We start from the raw sequence: 12,697 nt of genomic DNA on the forward strand, positions 1-12,697 counted from the left end.
ATGATCGGTGATCTATAATAACACTGCTAAATCCCGCCTGAGCCACTTTTTACATTTAATTGCACACTTCGACGTCCATCACTATTTACAATGGCAAATCTCAATACAATTTTGGAAACACAACTTGCCATTGAGGCCACATTCCTGAAGAAATTTACTGAATTTGAGTCCAAGTTCAAAGCCGCTGAGCCTAAGAGTAGCACTTCCTTAAATCGTCTTCATGAGGAGTTCAACGAATTCAAGACCCATGTGTGGACACTGCTGAATTTTCTCCGGGAGCAAATAACGGAGCTTTCCAAGGCCGTTGATGTGATAGAAATGCGTCACCGAAGAAAGTTTCTCTTAATTAGTGGTATTCCTGAAGAAACTGAAGACCTTTCAAATTATATAGCCAAACTTTTTAGTGAAAAGCTTGGTATATGTGACTTGGCTAGTAGTAATCTAAAGGCTTGTCACCGTCTGGGCAGTATGGTTGAAGGAAAATGTCGTCCAATTTTGGTTCGTTTTGCTGATCTATCGCAACGGGCTGCCGTCTGGAGGAAGAAGACTGGATTCAAGGGTACACCTTACGTCCTGGTTGAGTTTCTGACACGCCAACGACAGGCATTATTCGTGTGTGCTCGTAAGAAAGTAGGCATGAAGAACTGCTGGACCATGGGTGGAATTATTGTAGCCAAGCTTCCGGATGGCACCAGGCGGCGCATACTTTCTGAGCAGGACTTGGACGATATACCAGTGCACGATGATAATCTGCTGCTTGACGAAGAACAGTCGAAGCCCAGTTCGCCGACTCCAGCTGCTGCAGTTCATTCCGCACAGTACTTGAAGTCGAAGCGCACGGTCCGTAAGAAATAGGCTGTTAAGTTGTTTGGTCCTCTTTAAACACTTATTTCTTGTGTTGTGTATTTAGTTTTGACTGTGTAATAAGTAATCTCCCTCTCTGGACACATATTATTTACGTTTTGATTTATTAACTTTTTGTGGGTAGTTAATTTTTTTACAAAATGTGTCACATATCATTGTTTATCTTTTCAATACTTCTTATTGTAATTGTCAAATTCATTTTTAATCTTTGCCTCAAGTGAATGTCAAAAATATTTAATGTGTCAATGTCTTTTATTTTTTTCTAATAAACAACTTGTTACTACGCCAATGTCACTTGGCACTAACCATAGATTTTTGAACGTTCCGTTTCTGTTAAACTCGTTGTGTTTTCTCAATTTTTATTTTTATTTTTTTTTTTATTTTGTATACGATTAATCTATTTTAATAAGAATACTTCTTATAATGTTAATTGTCTTGTGATGTTTAAGTGTTTTTTTTTTTCATTTCCCGGCGGGATAAGCAGAATATTTATTCAAGTAAGGTTTTGCTAGCTAGTTTATTATTTACTATTTAGTATATTATTCAAGTTGTTATTAGTTATTAACTTATAAATTAATTTTCTGACCGATTGTGTGTTATATATATTTAAATATTGTATGTTTATTTGGTTATTCACATGTCTGATGACGAGTCTTTTTATTCTGCGTGCAACTCAAGTGTTTCTGACTTGAGTGATAGTTATCTTGAAGAACCTAAAACTCTTCAAAACTCTTTACATTTGTCGCTTGATACTTCCCCTCTGTCTTTCAATGTCTACCACCTGAACGCTCAAAGCATCCCTTCTCATTATTCTGAACTTCTCGACACCTTCTCTTCCAATTCTAATATTCACGCCATTCTGATATCTGAGAGCTGGTTAAAACCAAGTCTTGAATCACTCTCATACTCACTTCCAGGTTATACACTGATACGAAATGACCGTACGGGTAAAGGTGGCGGTGGTGTAGCCATCTACCTTCGCAGTGATATATGTTTTTCAGTTATTTCCTCTTCTCCTTCTTCGTACTCTGCTTCATGTGAATATTTATTTTTAGAAATCCGAATGGGACGCGCTAAGGCTGTTCTTGGCGTTATTTACTGCCCCCCTGCAACTGACTACTTTTCCAGGTTCGAGCTTGCTTTAGAATCGCTTTGTTCGCAATACACACATCATATAATCATGGGTGACTTCAATACCGACTTAATTAACCAATCTACTCGAAGCACTAAACTGTTAAATATTGTCTCTTCCGTCAATTTCTCTATCCTTTCCTCGTCACCAACTCATCATAATATTAATGCTCCTGACACTTTAATCGATTTAATTATAATTTCTTCTCCTTCACATGTTATTAAACACGGTACATTATCTGCCCTGGTTTCTCGAGACACGACTGTTTATATCTGTGTTACAAATTGAAACCACCTAAATTAGTTCCTCAGGTCGTTTGGATGCGCAGCTTTGCAAGGATGGACCTTGCTGCACTTAATAATGATGCTGCTAATATTGACTTCTCCCCTGTGACCTCTGCTTCGTCAGTGGATGATAAAATTTCAATATTTAATAACGCAATTCTGAAGCTGTATGACTCGCATGCTCCTGTAAAAGCCATTAAATTAAAACGACCTCCGGCCCCATGGATAACACGTGGTGTACGTATGGCCATGACACGTCGTGACAGGGCTTTTAGGAGATTTAAGCGTAGCAGGTGTGATGAGAACTGGCGTCTATATAAAATCTATCGCAATCGTTGCAATCAAATGGTAAGAGCAGCCAAACGCACTTATTTTTCTGAACAATTATCGAATAATTCTTCAGCCGAGATATGGAAGTTTCTAAATACATTAGGTCTTGGTAAATGTCATACGAATCCTGAAATATCTTCTTTTTCACCTAATGACTTAAATGTTCATTTCTCTTCTTCTTCTTCTTCTTTTCTTTCTTCTGAAATTAAGTCTCAAACCATTCTAGAAATTGCTTCCATGGCTCAACTCAGCGTAGATAAATTTTTCTTTTCTCCAGTTACTGTGGATGAGACCTTGAAAATTATTAATTCCATTCATTCAAAATCAGTCGGGTATGATGATGTCAGTAGATGTATGATCATATATATACTACCACATTTACTTCATATTATTACTCACATCATCAATACTTCTATGGCTACAGGGGTTTTCCCTTCTATCTGGCGTAAGGCCTTTATCATCCCTCTTCCTAAAGTACCTAACCCCAGCCATTTCAATAATTTCAGACCCATTTCAATACTACCTTTTCTTTCTAAAATTCTCGAAGCCGCTGTGCACAAACAAATATCTTCGTTCATTTTCAATAATAATCTATTAAGTCCCTTTCAATCCGGCTTTCGACCCGGGCACAGCACGACGACGGCTCTTCTCAAAGTTATTGAAGATATTCGCGACGGCATGGAGAACAAACTGGTCACAGTTCTCGTCCTCATAGATTTTTCCAATGCTTTTAACATGGTGAACCATGACATCCTCCTTGCCGCCCTCCAACATTATATGTTCTCATCCACGGCACTGGATTGGTTTTCATCTTACCTTCGAGGACGCCAGCAAGCTGTTCGGGTTGATCGCACGTTATCAGACTGGTGCAATCTTGCCAACGGCGTTCCTCAGGGCGGAATTTTGTCACCTTTACTTTTCTCTCTCTATATAAATTTCCTAACCCTCTCCCTTGACTGCTCTTACCATTTGTATGCCGACGATCTCCAAATTTACGCTCAAGCCCATATTGCTAATATTAACGATGCTATACGTACCATTAACAATAATCTCGCTAATGTAAGTAACTGGTCCCGTAGATATGGCATCGCAGTTAATCCCTCCAAGTGCAAATCCATCATTATCGGCAGTTCACGGCAATTGGCGATGTTAGATTACGGTTCCGTCTCTCCTGTTATGTTTGAGGATTCTACTGTTCCGTTCGCGTCATCTGTTAAAGACCTTGGTCTACATTTAGACCCTACGTTAAGCTGGACTAACCACGTTAGTGAGATCAGCCGTTCCGTCTTTGCGAGGCTGCGCACGCTAAATCGTTTACGGAATTTTCTCCCTATGAAAGTTAAAGTCACTCTCGTACAAGCCCTCATTTTACCCATTCTCGATTATGCTGATGTGTGTTGCACGGATATAAGTGAAGAACACCTCAATAAACTGGAAAGACTAATTAATCACGCCATCCGATTCATCTTCTGTTTACGCAAATATGATCACATTCCTTCCTATCGTCGCCAGCTTAAATGGCTTCCAATTCGTGAGCGTAGACAGGTTAGATTACTTTCCACTCTCTTTTCTATTCTTTTTCAAGCGTCTATTCCAGCGTACCTGAAGCAAAAGTTTCTGTATCTCAGTGATTCCCATGAACGCAACCTTCGTTCTTCCAATTCTCTCGTACTAACGATTCCCCTTCATCATTCCTGCTTTATGTCCAAGTCATTCGCAATTCACGCCACTCGACTCTGGAATTCTCTCCCCGATGAATTACGTAAAACTTGCAGTAGACAGAGGTTCAAAACGAGCGTTAAGTATTATTTTCTAAAAAAATATAATATTTCACACTAATTTCTATACAGTACAGTTTGTTCTTTATATGTCTTGTAGTATAAATATAATCCATTTGTATTTCTTTTTTAGTACATGTTTATTCTTGAACGTATAAATACCGTCCTATTTATTTTCTGCTTTACCCAAAGGTTGACTGGTAAAGAATGCTTCTAGCATTAAGTCCGCCTTTTGTACCGATTTTTATGGTATAATAAAGTATAAATAAATAAATAAATAAATAATGTCAGCGCAAATAAAAAATATACTGCCATACACCTACAGGTAGGTAAGTCAACAATAGTAATTTTAATAACCACCGCGAAGGGTCAGTTGACCGAAGTCAAGGAAAAATGCTAATATATAATAATATTTTTCCCCCAATAAATATGTTTTCTTGCAACTGACATGACGTACTTGGATTTTACTGGGATAGATACTTACCTACGATCATTTTATAAATAACTGCGAAATTTACTTAGATAAATGAAAAACTAAAAAACGTTTTCAAACACACAGACAGAAAAAATATTTAAAAATGAATAAATAGCTATTATTCGTTATTCTCAATTCTGCTAGGTATACTTTATACTTTCTTTACAAATATATCTATTCGATTTACGATGTACGACATATACGCAAAGTTTACATTATTTTCATATGCATAATAATAGATCAGATTTATATAACTGTAAATGAATTGAGTACATAGTATATAAATCTGGTTAAATAAAACATTACAAAGAGTACATGTTTTAAGTTTTAATATACCGACCGCAAGGTGATGTACTTATTATCCCACCAAATTAAATGTACCTATTTGAAAAGTTTCAAATCAATTATTCGAAATCTTAAAGGTATTCTTATAAATATGAGTATATGGCACAATAATACTGAATGTATTTTACTTTTTTCAAAATTTAGGCACTCGTTCGATCCAGGCTGAAGAATTAAATGTATTTTTAACGAACTATGAAGTTTTAGTTTTTTTTATAAAACTTGGCCTATTGACTCCTATCAGCATTTTTCGCTAATCCTTCATATTTTAATTATATATTTTAATTTGGTCATCTTCACTCCCTTGAAAAAATCTCCCTATAGATAGAAATACAAATGTTTGTATTTTTTCGTTTAATATAATTGCATTGTTGGACTAAGCTAAGCATAAATAAATAAACATTAATAATTGATTTACACCATCGCTATGCTGGAACTGGAACCGGACACTCATAAAGCGTCTCCATAGTTATAGGTAGCTCTGGTGTATGTTTCACATAAAACGAGACTGTAAAACTCCCATTATCCGCGATACTGCACTGCGGACGATGCATGTTATGCTGCTCGTTATACGATCTCTTGGTTCTTCTTCATTCAGTCAGCCCAGCAGGGCACGGCACGGCACCGGTACGACACACACAATATCTAAAATAAAAATACGAACTTCGTGTTTCATAAGGTCAGCAAAGCTCTTGTGGATATTCATGAATAAAAAATTGTAAAGTTCGTTATTTCGTATTTTAAATACAAGCAGCGTCAGAGAATTATTCGCTAGATTGACCCATTGCGTAGTGAAAAGTCATCCATATTTGTGGTCTTGAAATCGATTCTCCGATTATTTAACTCAGATCGACATCCCTACTTTGAATGGGTAAATTCATAAATAAATATTTATTTAAATAAAAATAAGGATGCTTTATATATTTAGATTTGTGTCCATCCGGCACTTACGCAACAGACACATGTTTTAGTAGTATCGGTGGCGTGCCGTGCCGTGTCGTGTCGTCCCGATGAAGAGGACCCCATTCTCGGCCATATCTTCCGCCAGACTCATTTTAAATATTACTGACTGATTTTAAAGATTGGCAGCAGTGAATTTTAATGGACTTTAGAGAATTTTATGTCGTGTGAAGATAAGGATCCGAACGGAATAAATGCCACATTTTTGGTATATAAAAACTATATACCGAGTACTGGAACGTAATCCACAGATTCCGACCCGAATTGAATCGTTTTTTATATGTTATAGTCGGAAATCGGGCTCATCTCAATTTTATATTTTGTAAAACTTATACAAGTAGACGACCTTAGATTATAGTATATGTATAACATCAGTGTAAAAACTGTGTTCCGGCAAATAAAGTATTTGAATATACGACCATATCATGGTAAATCATTGGCGATTGCTGCCACCGCTAGCACAGGCCGATAGACATCTGTAGCCTACCCCCAATAAGTCTATTTTGAACTGAAATCGGTACTTCTAATGCTGGTACCTTTGTGTTACGATACTATAATACCCGATATTTAAAATAGGAAGACAGACAATAAATATTGTATATGGTAGAAAAAATGTGGTCACGAATGAGTCAATTCATTGAGCGTATATTTGCGCAAGCGCACCGAGTGTGTGAAGAGCCCTTGAAGTGTAGAGGCAAGACTGTCCACATTGTGCCCGCCACGGACGCCGCAATGACCGGACAGGCTCTGGGGACAAGTAGCTTTTTGTCCAAAATAAAGACTTCCTTTATTATATTTTCTACATTATCTCCCCACAAATATTGGAACATCATAATAAGAGAGTTTAAAATTACGATGAGCTTGTATTTTTAAGAAAAATCTCAAATGTATGTAAAGTCTACCAATACGCACTTGGCCAGCGCGGTGGACTATGGTCTAATCCTTCTCATTATGAGAGGAGACCCGAACCCAGCAGTGGGACAGATATGGGTTGATGATGATGATGATGTATTTTTAGGAGCTTTACAGTGGTAACGTGGTCACTTTTTTAACTTATTGACTAGACTATACTGGAAGTAATAAATACATTTCCGTAAAATATCACTGTAATAAAAACATAATTACTTACCAATTTTTTTCGTTGATAACAGTGAAAAATTTACACAAAAACCAAAAAATTCATAAAAAATGTTTTATCTAATATTTACTTTGGAGTAAATGCAATATAGGTAAAATCAAACAAGATTTGAATCCCTGTGTCACTTGTAATGGTTTAAATGCGACTGGTCTTACAAATAATAAATGAAAATTGAAACTGTCTACCTATTACGGTTTAATAGATACGAAAAACGTCGATTTAATTTAGACTTTTTTTATTTTTGTATTTGTTGTTATAGCGGCTGACATTATGTATCCTTTGTAAAAATTTCAAGTGTCTACCTATTACGGTTCCAGAGATAGAGCCCTGTGACAGACGGACAGACGGACAGCCAGCGAAGTCTTAACATGGTTCCGTTTTTACCCTTTGAGTACGGAATCCTAAAAACGAACTCAATAAAGTATCCTTTGTAAAAATTTCAAGTGTCTACCTATTACGGTTCCAGAGATAGAGCCCTGTGACAGACGGACAGACGGACAGCCAGCGAAGTCTTAACATGGTTCCGTTTTTACCCTTTGAGTACGGAATCCTAAAAACGAACTCAATAAAGTAATTAAAACATGTCTCAGGAACAATAGCATGAGTAATCTTTTAGGCTGTGTAGCAGAAGTTTTTGGCTCCGAAACGCCGTCGAAAATTAAATGAAGCTGCGGTTGGACCACGAAACAAAGCGGTGCTGATACAAAAAACAGTTGCGTGATCACTCGTGCCCATTAACGACATTAAGAGCGCCTTCGCAACGGCGTTTCTTCGGCGTTTTTAACCCTTATTTAACATAAAAACTGTAAGTTTTATTTCTTAAAACATGTCTTAAAACGTCGGAACGTCATGTATTTTGTTTGAAACCTAGTAGTAGTAGTAGTAGTAGTGTTTGACGACCCGCGTGGCGGAGCGGTCACCATACCGGCCTAACGCGATGAGGGTCCCGGGTTCGATCCCCAGCCAGACAGATTTCTAAATCATGAATTTAGATTTCTGTTTCTGGGTCTGGGTGCTTGTGTATTAGTCTTTGTGTGTGTCCATAGCTGGGTGCTATACCGGAAATCCTAGTGGGGCTGTGAGTGTAAAAAGCGTTTACTATAATGAAATGTGAATATTTTGTTATAGCTAAAATATATCCTATATTGACCATTGTTATGAAATCACGTCTTTATAATTAAAATTCACCTTCTGTATGTTTGTGTTCGCAAAACTCGAAGAATACTTTATTAATTGACTTAATTTTTTACACCTTGTTGCGTTTTTATAGAACATTGTTTTACATATCATATTTAACTCGAATTTCCCGCAGGAATGAAAATGGAAATTTTATTTACTTCCCTAATAATAGTTATCAGACTGGACCACAGCAAGAAATTGCTGAGTTAGTATCTTTAGGTTTACACGAGTTCATGAATGTACAGTCAGCTTTAAAAGTAGATGAACAAATTAAGGTTGCAAAAATACCTACACAACCAATCGTTCATTAATAGCTAAACACTCGTAGCATGATAATTAATGAGCATCGTAAAGCATCTAAATTAGATGGTAGTATTCATCTAATTTTGAGTGAACATCGATGTACAAAAACAGCTAACGTCACTGTAATATGATATGTTCAACTTTTTGACACTTTAGTGTTCATCTACTTTTGAAATTTTACGACCATCATCTAATTATGGTGCTAGTTGTGTTCAAGTACTTATGAATGCTTGGGTGTATAGATTTTTGAAACGCTAATATGTTCATCTACTTTTGGAGGTGACTGTACGTTGCAGACCAACACTAAAACGACGTTGTACAGAGTAGTCGTGTCGCCGTCGACGCGGCGTCGGCGTCGCGCATACATTCGACAATCAGCGGCGCACAAACGCCAGTGCGCAAGAACCCTAATGTACATTCTTCGCTAAATACCTACTCGCTCACACGGCCGTCGACCTCTGAGTCAGCGACGGTTCACGCGGTGGCGCTGCATTCACATTAATATATTGAAAAGTTTGCAAATCCAAACGTTTATTGAATTCCACAACCTGCTACTCAGATTCAAAAACGGACAAAAAATTTTTTGATTTGAAATTCCTCGAAAGGTCTTTACTGCATTCAATGCTCTTTAAAATAAAATTAGTTTTTAAAATGAATCAATTTCGTCATAGACACTATATTATATGTTGATTGTAGTGATTTATTGTTTTAAATTGAAACTTAAAAAGGTTATTCCATCAACAAATCAATTAATATTTTAATTCAATTAGTTTTATAACGGTGGAAACAAAAATACTTGATAGCACATGAACATAAATAAATAATAAATAAATATCATAATTACCTCAGTGATGAAAACTTAATCGAATGAAGTATCACTTAAGAAGCTTACAACATAACATTATTTCAAATGCACAGCTGCATACATACTCGTACAATAGACATCAACGAGCGTACCGGCGCATGCGCACGTGAGTCTACTGCACGAAAATCGATCCACTATCCTCGCTTATCTGCGCCTAGATCACGAATTTGTAGGGAATATTGTAAATTGAAATTTACTTTACCGTTTTGCATTAAATGAAACAGTTTTATTCACTAGAAGCGCGTGACCAACCTACTTAGTTCCCACGTACTCCCCAGCGCATGTAGCAACCGCCGGTCCGCGGGCCGTATGTGGCCCGCCTCGGCTTAGGATCCAGACCGTAGTACGTGTTCGGGGACCATTACACTTCATAATTATAATAGCACGGAAGCCTTCCATAACGTTTAAAAAGAATTTGTTATACTCAAAATTAAAATAAATTTATGTTTTCAGTTTTCTCTAAATTTACAGTATAAGTATATGACGTCACAAAGTCTAAAATATAGGTACGTATTATACCTATTTCCGAGTATTAAAGTCCTCTAAAATCAGCGCAGAATTTATACAAAGTAACTATGTAGTCAGTTAAACATAAAATTTGAAATACAATAGAAATGTTCTTATATCTTAATACAGGTAAATGATATTTTAAATAACTAGCTTATACCTGCGACATCATTAGTAGGAATAACCTCCGATCCACAACTTGAAAATCCATATAAATCTCGCTTATCTGGAAAGCGAGTCGACTTAAATGAAATAAACAGTTTAAACGGATAGAATATTTATGATCCTACCAAAGTACGTAAACTGTGAACCAGTAATCTGGGTAAATATAGTAAATATGGATATGAAAAATGACGCAGAAAATTGTTCAAGAGGATTGTGGATGTAAAGGCATTCCAGGAGCTGAATAACATAAAGATTATAATGGCATACACATGCATTTTACGAAGACCGTACTGGAATTAGATTTTTTATTACTAAGACTAAAGTAACAATTTTTTTCTCGTAAAAATCCTCATGGATCCCGTTCCGATCGGAGGAACGAAAGATTTATGTCGGACTCCAACGTCTGAAACTCCGCGGCGTTCCTCTGGATTTTGGATGCCGGGTCGTGAGATGTAACAGCTACCACACAAACAAAGAAAATCGGATGACAAATTCGTCTTCAGTAAGCGACGGTCGACTGAACTTCCCTGAAGGCAAGTCAACAACACTCTCGGCAAGTCGAGGTTGAATACCGGAGTCACTCGCTGTAGACAGCGGTAGTGGCAGAAGACTTGATGTAAACACTAAACGACGCCAGGACCCAGCCACCTGCGGAAATTAAAGTAGTTTGCAGACGACAGACTACCCGCTACGTGTAATCGAGCCCTTACTACAAACATCAGAGAGTTTGAGTTTGAGTTTTACTGTCAGAATTCTTTAGAAGTGAGATAAAACTCCAAACACTATAACTAGCTCTAAATTTTAATTATATTTTATAAGAAAAAGATATTAATGCTGCTATAACAGTGCTGAAGTAATAGGCAGTTTATAGATCTACCAGCTGCATACAATATAAGTTCAAAGAACACATTTTTATAATAACTATAAAACATTATGTTAAAGTATGGATACTAAGTTGCCATAAATGCTATAATTATATTTTTGCACGCTTTTTATGTTACCAACTTATTTCCCGCCGGTCTATGGGGCAACACGTTTCAAACAAAATCTTATTTCATCTCAATAAGGTACATCTGAGAAGCTTAACCCCGCACACCAAACAAAACTGCGTAACAATGTTAATCTCAGGTTTCTCTGCAAAGAAACAATAATTGTCAAAGTTTTAATTTCGCTGGAGTTTCGGGGAATTCGCGTAAAGTAGTATTTCTTTGGAAATTGAAATCAAGCGTTATTAACGTGCAAAATATGATATATAACTATTTACATTTGTATTAAATGAAACACAGGGAAGAATTTTGTTGTCATCCATAATGTATTGTCAAGTTTACTTGTTTAAATGAAAACCATATCAAACGCAAATTAAAACTTAGGCAATCATGAAATGGTTTGATTAAATAGCATCATAATTATATCGAAAACAAAAGCTTTAGGAATTATCATGATAATTTAAATGAGGCCTATGTTAAGCAGTGGACCTTAAAAGGCTGATGGATAGAATTCACATGAGCCAAGAAAATATACAAAAATAAACAAATAAAAGAAACAAGAAAGAATGACTTAAAATTGCTATATTAATTTAAGCGGTATTCAAGACACGTAACCGCAAAATAGACTTTAATGAAATTGCGGCTAAAGCTTCACATAATTAAGGGTAGCGGCGGGCAAGGCGGGCTGGTTTCAATTACAAATTATAACATTAGCCCTTGCTTCCATTATTTGGTCGCGAAACAAGAAGTGTTTTTACCTACGAAAACTAAACAGACAAAGAGTTTTCCTACTTAGTTTACAGTTACAATACGTATATTTCAAGTCTTTATTTAAAAACGGCTTACTAATTTCCCGGTCAAGTGCCTGACGGGTTAGGTTTCTACTACATATTTTATCTTCAGCATAACATATATGTATAAGTACTTACAGAAAAAAAAGTGTTTTTGTCATAATAGCTGCGATGTTGTGAATTACAAAACGGGAATAAAGGAAAGCTGAAATTAAGTACTTGTGATTTAATTATGCACGCTCGTTTATCTCATTTCGCTCCACGTTAACAATGTACATTAATTGAACGCATATTTCACGATGTTATCATGATTTTACTAACAAAATATTTGGTAATCAGAACTAACTGCATTGTAGAGCTAATAACGCATTAAATCAAATTGATTACTCGACCATCTCCTGATTATAAGATTTTGTTCTTTAAGCGAGATGAAATTCAGTTGATAATGCATTGATTCCGGGCCGATACCGCAACTTAATGTTCCGCATTATTCTTTGTGAGATAAAGCAGAGTTGATACAGAAGCGGTTGCCGCTTTGATAAATGAACGGAGACCGTCAAGGGAGTTTCTAAGCAGAACATCCTTTATAACTCCACGA

Source organism: Epargyreus clarus, unplaced genomic scaffold (assembly GCF_041222505.1).
Source record: "Epargyreus clarus isolate Ecla_fem2 unplaced genomic scaffold, WU_Ecla_fem_2.2 ptg000003l, whole genome shotgun sequence".
NCBI classification, from domain to species: Eukaryota; Metazoa; Arthropoda; class Insecta; order Lepidoptera; family Hesperiidae; genus Epargyreus; species Epargyreus clarus.